Here is an 11,099-nt window from a genome sequence, read left to right on the forward strand (position 1 = left end):
GAAATAACTGTGTCTGCCGAGCCAATACAATTGACCAGTGTTTGTTTCTGATACCTGAAAAGGAAGACGGATCAAACCGGATAGAACCGAGGAGCCTAGGAGACTCAGAGTGAAAGCCGCTGCAGGCAGAAACACAGCGGCATTTGGAAACACAACCTTGTGTTTCTGCCTGCAGCGGCTTTCACTTTGAGTCTCCTGGGCTCCCCCGGCGCGGAGGAGCACAAGAAACTTAGAAAGAAAACATCTGCATTTTTAAATACAACAACGTTTCATTTATGTTTGCGGTAGCTTCAGCTCAGAGCCCTGGGGACTCCAAGCTGAAGCCACCGCAAACATAAATACAACGTTTTAAAAGCTGCGGTTTTCTTTCTAATTTTTCCGGGCTCCTCCAGCCCGGAAAACTTAGAAAGAAAACCACAGCTTTTATATTTGCAGTGCTTATTTAAAAAAAGAAGTAAGCACTTACCTAGATGCAGCTATCCTGCCTGCATTCTCTGGTCTCTGCAACAATGAAGCAAAAGCCACCCAGTGGTAGCTTTTGTTTCACTAGTGCCGAAAAGGCAGCACAGGAGGCATCCATTTCGCAAAATGGATGCCTCCCAGTGCTTCACATTTTTGAGTTTGAGCTTCATTTGCTCAAAACTTTACGTAGGGACTTTGTTTCAAAATATTTTTATATATTTTTGATTATGGGCCATCTTTTTAGCCAATAACATTTTTAGCACACTACTCCTTTAAGCCGTGATCCACAGCTGGGCTGGATTTGATTGTTAGGGGCAGAGGGTTTCAGTGGAGCATGGCAAGTAGGGATAAAGAGTGAAAGTGATAGGAGGCACAGGAAGGGTATTGTACAGTGAAGATGAGTTCAGAGGAGTATCAGAGGAAATGAGATGCCCAGTAAACTGAGATACGATCAGACAGGTGCTGAGGAGCAAGGGTAGCTTTGTAGACCCGGGAAAGGTACTTGAAAAGAGAGTGGTTGTGCAAGGAGAGCAAACCAGCATGTAGTTGGCTTTGCCCATGTATGCCAGTGATGACACATAAGGACAAGTACATACTTTAGCTATGGCCACAATGCCATTACTGCCACTGTATAAAATATGTCAATGCTGGTTGTGCCCAGAAAAATGGAAGCAGTCCTATGTATGCCAGTATTCCCATGTAAGAACACTCATGTTGGCTTTGCCCAAAATGCCAGTGACACAATTGTAAGAAAACATATCCACGCTGGATGTGCCCGCAAGTGTCAGCAACCCCACAAAAAAAGAGTTCATGTGGGCTTGGCCAGAATGACACTGATAATACCACGCCAATGCGAAGAAACGTGTTCAGGTTTGCTGTGCCCATGTTTGCTTTATTCAGAATGCCAGTAGTCACGCTGTAACGCTACCAGAAAATGTGTTTATGCTGCTGCGTACTTCTTCCTGCCGTCACCTGGTCCTTCCTTTAAAGGAGAATGCCCCCTCATCCCTGCATCAGCATCTCTGTTCATCTGACATCATCCCCTCATTCCTACACACAAGTTCATTCACGCACACACACACACACACACTAGTGCATAAATACACAGATGTTCACACAAAGACACTCACACTCACACAACATTGTATGCACAAATGGAAACAGGTGTTTTTGTATAAATAACTTGACTGATTATGAAGATGTGTCCACTCCCAATGCTGAAGCAAGAAGCAGGGAGGGAAGAGTATTGACGCCCCTCCCCCCCCTTTTTACTGCTACGTGAAACCATTGGTGGCTGGCCTTGAAACCGTATCCTATCCTTTTCGGCTACCTGTGCACCATTCCCAAATCGCTTTTCAGTTGCTGAGCTGTGATGATAACGCCCAAACTATTTGGGTGCAGAAATGACTCCATTTCTCCAGTGTTCATTTGTATTTGGTGTTTGTGTTTCTTTTTGTTTTGTTGGGGGAATGTGGACTGTAATTGAAATAATCATTGAAACTAAACTGAATTGACTTAAAACAATTATCAGTGCATAATTAGTGCAGGTAAGATCGCCATTCCAGAAGGGTTACAATCTAATATAATACATTATTTTTTTAAATCAATAAATATATTGCATTGTCTTTTCTTTTTAATAGCAGTGTACATGCTTGACTTTATTTTCGATTTAGAGTGAGAATATTTCTATATTTAAAAAAAAAAAACCTGCAGCAAGCATATGTCTTGCTGACGGTTACACTTACATATATCTATTGTTCAAATAAATGTGCCCATGTTTTCATTACTTCCTAGACAGTGCACACGCATCTTCGCACTGCATAAAACCCCACACTGCATATACAGCCTCACTCTGCACATACACATCTACCCAATGCACCCACGCCCTTCCTCTATGCATAAACCCACACACTGAGTATACACCCACACACTGCACATTCACATCTACGCAATGCACCCACACCCTTACTCTATGCATAAACCCACACACTGACTATACACCCACACTCTCCACATATACATCTACCCAATGCACCCACACCCTTACTCTATGCATAAACCCACACACTGACTATACACTCACACTCTCCACATACACATCTACCCAATGCACCCACACCCTTACTCTATGCATAAAACCCCACACTGCATATACAGCCTTACTCTGCACATACACATCTACCCAATGCACCCACACCCTTACTCTATGCATAAAACCCCACACTGCATATACAGCCTCACTCTGCACATACACATCTACCCAATGCACCCACACCCTTACTCTATGCATAAACCACACACTGCATATACAGCCTCACTCTGCACATACACATCTACCCAATGCACCCACACCCTTACTCTATGCATAAAACCCCACACTGCATATACAGCCTCACTCTGCGCATACACATCTACCCAATGCACCCACACCCTTACTCTATGCATAAAACCCCACACTGCATATACAGCCTCATTCTGCACATACACATCTACCCAATGCACCCACACCCTTACTCTATGCATAAACCCACACACTGACTATACACCCACACACTGCACATTCACATGAATTCGCCCACCGGGCCCTCGCCCTGCACGTACACAAACACACTGCAGATATGCCTGCGTATCAGACTACACTGCCCATACAACTTTTAAAACTACTGAGTTTGCCTTTGGTTGTTTTATTTGTTTGAGCTTTTCACAGTGTGCAAGTTTGCCCCAAAAAGGCTGATTCGGGGTGCTTTGACAGGGAGGGCAAGGGCATACATGAAGACACATTCAGTGTGGAGGAGGCAACAGCTGTTTGTGTGCCACAAGGTGGACCTTCAGAAAAAGTGGATGTTAATTTGAAACTGGAAGAAGTTCCCAAACTGACAAATGGATGAACCGGAAGTGCAGAGTATGTTATTTCAAAAGGTGAGTTGGCACTGAAGACTCAAATCACTAGAGGTGCACACAATAACTCTTTTAAACTTCTAGCCCCTCCATGTGTAGGACAATTCTTGTGAAAGACAGGAAAAGCAAACAATATAACATGACTTAAGAGCATCCAGTTCCTTCTGGACAGGGTGATGTAAACCCAGCAGCAGCTCTTCCCTATTCGAGAAGGTAAAATGAGGAAATGCGGTATTTACCTAGGCGGTATCCATTCTTTTCCAGATTTACGATCAGGTGTTGACATTAATGACGGCCTAGGAGAGCAGGATTAGAATATTGCTTTCCATGTCTTTTGCGTGTTTTGTTTCCTGTACCTGCTATAACCACGAGCTGACCTCACCCTGATGCTCAACCTTGAAGGCCCCCCTTCACTCTCATTCCCTCGTGCATCCTCCTATTTTGAAGGGTCAGTTCTCCCATCACAACCCCTCATGTCTCCTGCCCCCTGACTAATTTACCTGGTTTCCCTTTGTCCCTTTCCCCACCTTCTTCCTCCCTTTCACTTCTCTTCCCTCCCCAGCCCTTTTTCAGCACCCTCCCCAAGCCTTCCAAGTCCCCTTTACGCCCTGCTCCCTATACAGACTTACATGCCCACGCTGCCATTGTGGCACATTAAACGCTCACATAGCCAAACCGGTGAAGTAAAAATGCGCACTGCAATATTGTTCCAGGCTCCAATTCATTTGAATGAACCTGCTCCCCAATGCTAGTCTCATTACTTCCCACTCCAACCCCTTTCTGCCTCTGCCAGTTACCTCCAATTGGATTATATTTGGGCCTCCCCTGGAGTCCATTTTCCTTAGACTGGGTATGTGGGTGAGCAGTTGTCAGGCAGCCCATTTTGCTGCAAGCCGTGAGAATGACTACTGGAGTTTCCTGATTAAATTATATCTGCTGACAGGTGTACTGGATCCAACCCCAATGCCAGGTCATTCCAAATAGCTGTGGTCACAAGCATCCATTTTTCATAGTGTCTGGAATATGGATCCCAGAATGTGAACAGGTGGTGAACAAAGACAATTTCTCAGGTTTAGGACGATTTTCCCGCATCAAAAGGTTCGCATGAACTTTTTGTTCTAAAAATACTACCACCAAAGGTTCGAACACCAAAAGTTCGAACCTTTGGTGGTAGCATTATAAAAAAAAAACAGGGGGTGCCGGGGTGTCCCCCGCATCTCCCTGCTCACTATACTTGATGGTATAGTGAGCAGGGAATGGGGGGGACACTCCTGCAGCCTTCTGTTTAAAAAAAAAGGAAGAAAAGAAAAGGACCCTGCAGCGCCGGTTCCTGATCACGGAAGTGAAGAACTGAAAAGGAACTGGCGCTGCAGAACCCAGCGTGAAGACAAGGTAAGTGTGGTTTGTTTATGTTGGGGATCTGGGTGGGGGAGTGTTATGGGTGTGTTGTGTGTGCGGGTGTGAGTTTGTATGTGTGCTCGCATGAGAAAGGTGCAAGCTTTTGGTAGTTCGCACCTTTCTCATGCAAACGATTTGCCTACGGTAATTTCAGCCGCGGGCAAATCACTCGATACATTTTCTCATAGTGTCTGGCAGTTGGGTCCCAAAATGGCAACAGGTGGTGGACAAAGTCAATTTCTCATAATCTCTGGAAGCTGGATCCCAGAATAGCAACAGTTGGTGAACAAAGGGCAGGAGATACCAGCGAGCAGGTCCCTCAGAATCTGACCATACTCTATTGGGCTCACTTCGCTTTGCTGTAATAATGAAATATTACCCTGGAACTTCAGTGGTCAAGTAGGTTAGAGAAACACCTTCACCTGCTCCAATCAGAGCAAAGTGCCTGCTGCTCTACTCGAAGCAGATGAGACTTGCTAAACTTGCTTAACCATTCACAACTCTAAAGAATGTGACACACCCTATTCACATGAATCAGTACCTGCGGATGGAAAGTAGTGAGAAGAAGAAAGTCATCCCGGTAGGTGTGTACTTGCATCCCCTCTGTAATGCGCAAAAGAAACTGTGTGGAAACCACACAGTTAGCCAGTCGCTCTCACTTTGTTCGCCTAACGGGGCTACCGGTATCTCAAGAAATGTTCAGACAACAATAATAAATAATATTGAAAATGATAGAGAACAGCAGACTCTGTGCGAGATCTCTGAAAGAGTGCCAATCATGTTGGAGCATTCCAATGTGACTGGCACTCCTTCAGAGATCCCACACAGAGACTGACCCGTACATCTTGCAATTAAGGGCTCCGCCCTGATGAAGGATTATTTTTCCGAAATGCATTCGCACATGAGCCCTTACTGATGAGGCAACAGCTGACCTCAGCTACTATTTTTGCATTAAAAATCCATTTTGTAATGAAAGAAGAGTTTGGAATGGTTTCCTCTACCATTTTCAATAGAGCATGTGCATTAACCACTAAAGAGAGATGTGTTATTGTTGTCTCAACATTTCTTGAGATACTGGTAGCCCCGTTAGGCGAACAAAGTGAGAACGACTGGCTGTGTGGTTTCCACACAGTTTCTTTTGTGCATTACTGATTTTTTGATCCAGGTGTCCTGGGATCCTACCAACCAGTCTGCTCCTCAAAACACATGTTTAAAGACTGGCAGTGATTACATTAAGGAAACACAATGACGTGATTTGAATTATTTTAGTGGTGCCCACCTTCCTCCAACAACAATCCTTGCATCCCCTTGGCATGGATGAACCCCAGTAAGGGAGCCAGAACCTTGATGCCAGCTCATGGAGGTGACTCAAGGCAAAAGGGCGGTACAGCAAACTCATAATGTGGACTCGGGATGTGAAACCGCAGACAGTGTGATGTGCGGGGAAATCTGAAATACGCAAGCATGCACCTTCTAGATCCATGGACCTCAGAAACCCGCCGGCCATCTGAATGATGATTTGTAATGTCTCAATCCAGAAAACTGTGTAAGAGCTTGTCTGTTTCATTTTTCAAATTCATCACTGGCTAGCAATCACCCACATGTTTTCTGACCAAAAACAGAACAGAAAAAACATCCCTGGATCACCATCGGTACTAGGACTGCTGTTACAGCCTTCTTCTTAAGGAGAGTTTGCCCATGGTTGGATATTAAATCCCTGATGGCTGCCACATCCTTTGGCAGAGAAGTCGGCACAGGGCCAGAGTCTGGTGGTACAGAAGAAAAGTCTTTGGTGTATCCAACCATTATTTTCTGAGCACCCAGAAGTCTCAAGCACACGTCACCCAATCTTGCAGAGATTATAAGTGGCCCCATATTGGCCATCCTGTGCCTCGTACATCAGGAAAGCATGATCGGTCTTTCAGTGGATGGATCAGATTGGAATTTGGAATTTGAAAATGGGGCATAGTTGGAAGGGTCCTCGGCTGCTTCGAATGAGAACGTGCCCTTTGTTTATCATCAAACGTGTTTGCAGATGTCCTTCCATCCAAGCGCCACATCTGCTCAGCCCCAGTAAATTGCAAAGGCAGGGAGGCATTTTCTTCTGGGTGCTTCAGTATTCCATGGACACATCAGCAGTACATGGCGGCCGCAGAAGCTGGCCCTGTGACCGCTGATGATGCACGTATGCCTTCAAATGTAATGTCGGAAAGGAACCGGGCCTGCAGCTTCATCACTGCTAAAATCTCTGGACATTCATTGATGGTCTTAATATCTATGAGGAGGGCTCTGAATTCCTTTAACAAGGGTTCAGCGGTACATTCTGCATAATAGCTCTCTGCGAAAATTCAGAAAATCCAGAGGAGGGGACTCATAATATTTTTCCCGCGGCCAGATATTCATACGTTGCGGGTCTTCAGAGTGTTGCAAGGCTTTACGTTGACCAACTGACCTCTTATCAGCTACTTGTTCTCAGGATGTTCAGGGCCTGGGCAGGATTACTGATCACAACCCAGAAATCTTGCAGCTTCTTGACCCTTTAAACTCTCTGAATCAGATCTACGGACAATTTGCCTGAGTTGCTCTCGGGATGGTGTGACCAACTCCAACGTCTGGATTCCTGTGCGCGGTCATCATGCTCTCTGAGATGGAGGGCATGGCATTAAGTAGAGTTATGCCGCCGCCAGCGCCTACCTCAGATTTTTCCATCTTTGGTGTGCCCACCAAACAAAAGTAGCCCCAATCATCCATTGGTCAATGAAGCACAAGATGAGGGATCCATGTCAATGGCAGGAAATGTAGACCCAGTAACTCAATTTACATAGGACTGCCTGTGGCTGGTATAAGGGTGCAGAGGGGTAGGTAAGGGCAGAAGGAATGAGCCCAGCCGCCATAGCTCTCTTCCCACCACAGTAATGACTCAGGTTGGCTGTTCACACATCGGGGCGACTTAGACGGGAAGCAGGAACTGGGTGGGCCGGCTAAAGCCTTACCTGTAGCACAATAAGCCTGATTCTTCACATTCAACATTTGGCTTACCTTTAGGGTTTCCGCTTGACAGATGACGCCACACCACGAGAGACAACCTACTCTACTCTCAGGCTTTGCCTGCACCTTAGTTTTACTTCAGTCCATTTTATTCAATTGAAGTGACCGAACCCTACCACCCCATATGATATGATATGATGGGTTATTTATAACGCGCTTAATACCCAGAGGTAGCGTCCAACTTTCTCTGTTCCATCCAGAATCTTTCATCCAGTCCTGTTTTTTTCCGCACTGCATGTTGGGACTTGTAGGCCCACTCTTGCAATGGGAAAAACAAAACTACAAGTTCCAGCGTGCAATTTGAAGCAACAACCTGGACTGGCTCGAGGTGCCACGCGTAGAGGTGGGAAACTTGGCAGGGAGGAAGCCCCCAGCAGGCAATTGATGCTTGTGTCAGTGCCCAGTACGGGGATGTGGTGCCCCTCCTGACGTGGCAACCCTGCTTACAGTTTGCTGCATGACCTTCTCATATGGAGGTAGGGGCACACAGGAAGCACGGAGGGAGTTAGCTTGTGCCTTGTGAGGGACACAAGGTTGGAACGCCCTTATGCCATCGGGACTGCGGCGAGGAAGACTAGACCGGGTAGTAATGTATTTGGATGCTCTGGAGAGTACAACCACCCCCCCCTCCTCCCTCAATGCCCCAGAATAGAATGCTTCATGAAAGATGAAAAAACACACAACAATAATGAAAGCATTACATTTTTTTAAAATTGTGAATTTGAAATGATACCCTCTAATTGTCAGTGTAAAGTCAATTTTAGAAGAATTTTAGAAGTATTTTAAAAGATAGGATTGAAAGGAATTGCATGCCATCGAAAGACAGACATCTCTGAAACGCAATCACATAGAACGCATTTATGGTTAAAAAAACAGTCACAACACGTGCTAACGGTTTTACACAAGCCGTGCACCTTCTATATTGTTATTGTATTTTTTGCTGTTGATGTGCATTAATGTGCATCCTCTGTTGTAAAAAAAAATGCAACACTAATTTTTCTAAATGTGACCTTAGAAAACTACAACATGTGGTGCACTACCGCCTTCCCTCTTCCTATACATAAGTTCATCGTCCAATAACACGTCGTTCTACATCTTGCGGACACGCATCTTACACAAATGCTGAGCAAGTCCCACTGTTTGCTTGCGAAGGTTGAGATGCAGAGCACAGCGGCCGAGCTGCCTTCGGAAGCTCAGAGCAGAGAGCTGAGGGGAGGGCCCGAAGCTGCTTGCCCCTTCACTTCCCTGCCTCTGAATTGTTAGCAACTGTCATCCGCAACATGGCGCCTTAACAATGATTCTGACACTAGGCTCTCTCTCTGCTTTCTAGTTTTATTATAATGTATAAGGAGCCCTTGACGCTTACCGACAGCTGGAGCCGGAGCCAGGAAAGCAACTCCCGTTACCATGGCATGAATTCTCGTGGGACTCGTACCCTGCCCGATCCAGCGAGCAGTCAGCGACCGGCCCAGGTCGGATCTAGTTCCCAGCTCGAGTTGTCGCGGTTCGGAGGATGACAATGTGAGGTGGTGTTGATTGCCATCGCCTAGGGAATAGGCCCTGGAAACCTTCTGTATGGTATTAATTACTGCTGCTAAAGTAAATATTGAGTCATTTGTACTGAATACTCTAGCACATGTTATCAGCAGAGCAGAGATGCAGTGGGTGATGTTGTGGCAACTGACGTGGGCTGCGTGGATGTGTATCTTGTTAGATCTGTGGGCTCTAGGGTGGGGTTCGAGAACCTGTAATGGCCGCCTCACCAACGCTTGGCTTCTCTGATGTTTATCATTGGCTGGCGATCAGATAGCCCAGTCTCTATGGCCCTGTGCTAAACTTCCTGTCAGCTCACATTCATGCACACAACGGGCCTGATTTACAGAAGCGTTTTAAGATGGCCCAATCCCACTGAAAAACGATTTGTAGATCCGGCCCAACATGTTTGAGGGCATTAGCCTCTAATGACTAGTGTTGGAGGATACCCCGGGGGAGGGGGCAGAGGGGTGGCCGTAATGCAGGCTGCCCCTCTAGTGCCCCATCCAGGGGCTAGCCAGCCTCTCTGGCATGGTCAGCACAGTCTCCTGACGCAAATAGGTCACTCAGAGATGCAACACGGGCATGGCAAGCATACAGGGGCGTAGGAGACCCATAAAATCTGGGGGGGGCAGGGGACACCTTGGGGACTTTGCTTTTTTATTTATTGTGTTTTAGTCAAAGAACTCGACTTTTCACAACATTAAAATAGCAGTACATATTAAATTGCATATATCATCACTGTATAAAACGAGAAAAGAAGTAAAGAAAACAGAAGAAAATTAAGAAAAAGAAAAGCAATTCAGAGTAAAAAACCCTCCCAGCGATGGCCATTTAGAGAGATCTTTTATAATACTCTCACCTGTGCTTTAAGTGCAGATGCTTTATGGAGTTTGGCCAACACATCCTATCCTATTCTACTTGAACCCTCAATGATGGAACATGAGTGTGCCCCTTTACAGCAGTGTATGGGCGTCAGTCATACCTCGGCACCAGGGTATTCACTGGATTTACATGGATAGCGGAACAAGTGCTCTTCGGAATCTCAAGGCTCTGCTTTATTTTTTTCTGGGTCACCCAGATGGCTTATGGTGGCCTCTATTAAAACTTGTCTACAACTCATTATTCAGATGGTGGTGGGTACCAAAAATGCAGTTGCATCCCTATTTTAAAACAAGTGTTGGCAAAGCCAACCATTTGGGCTTTAATGTAGGCATGGGAAAGGCACTTGCCAAGCACCGCCATAGTGGTATTAGGTACCCACTGATGGTGGCAGCTGCAAAATGGTGCAAGTACCTGGACATTTAATATAAGTGCCTGGCAAATGCCCAATACGTATACACAAGCCAACGCTTCCCATTGCTGGTTTTCAGCAGGACTTCAATGAAGGAAATGCATAGTGCTAATAGAGTGGCTGAAGGCATCCCTGGATAAGACATTTGTATTACACCACTAGTAATTTCCCAGCTCCAATTAAGTTATTAACTACACAGGGCTTTGTAGCAAACATCCTTAAGTCAGTAGCTTGATCTAAACCAGAACTGGCATTTTACGTGCCCTTTATAGATCATTCTAGTGTTTTTTTTAAAGGAATAGGTTATGGTGTAAAATTAGTCTGCGGCCTGTGTGGCCTCCATCCACCAAAAATCCATGAAGTTTGCTAGAATAGCCCAAATAACATGATGCTGTGTCGTAAGGCAAGATGCCACGCACCCTGGCACCAGCTCCCACTACAGGACAGGTCAGAGGTGAATATATGC

The sequence above is a fragment of the Ambystoma mexicanum genome, chromosome 6q (genome assembly GCF_040938575.1).
Source record: "Ambystoma mexicanum isolate Mex_15411 chromosome 6q, UKY_AmexF1_1, whole genome shotgun sequence".
Taxonomy (NCBI): Eukaryota; Metazoa; Chordata; class Amphibia; order Caudata; family Ambystomatidae; genus Ambystoma; species Ambystoma mexicanum.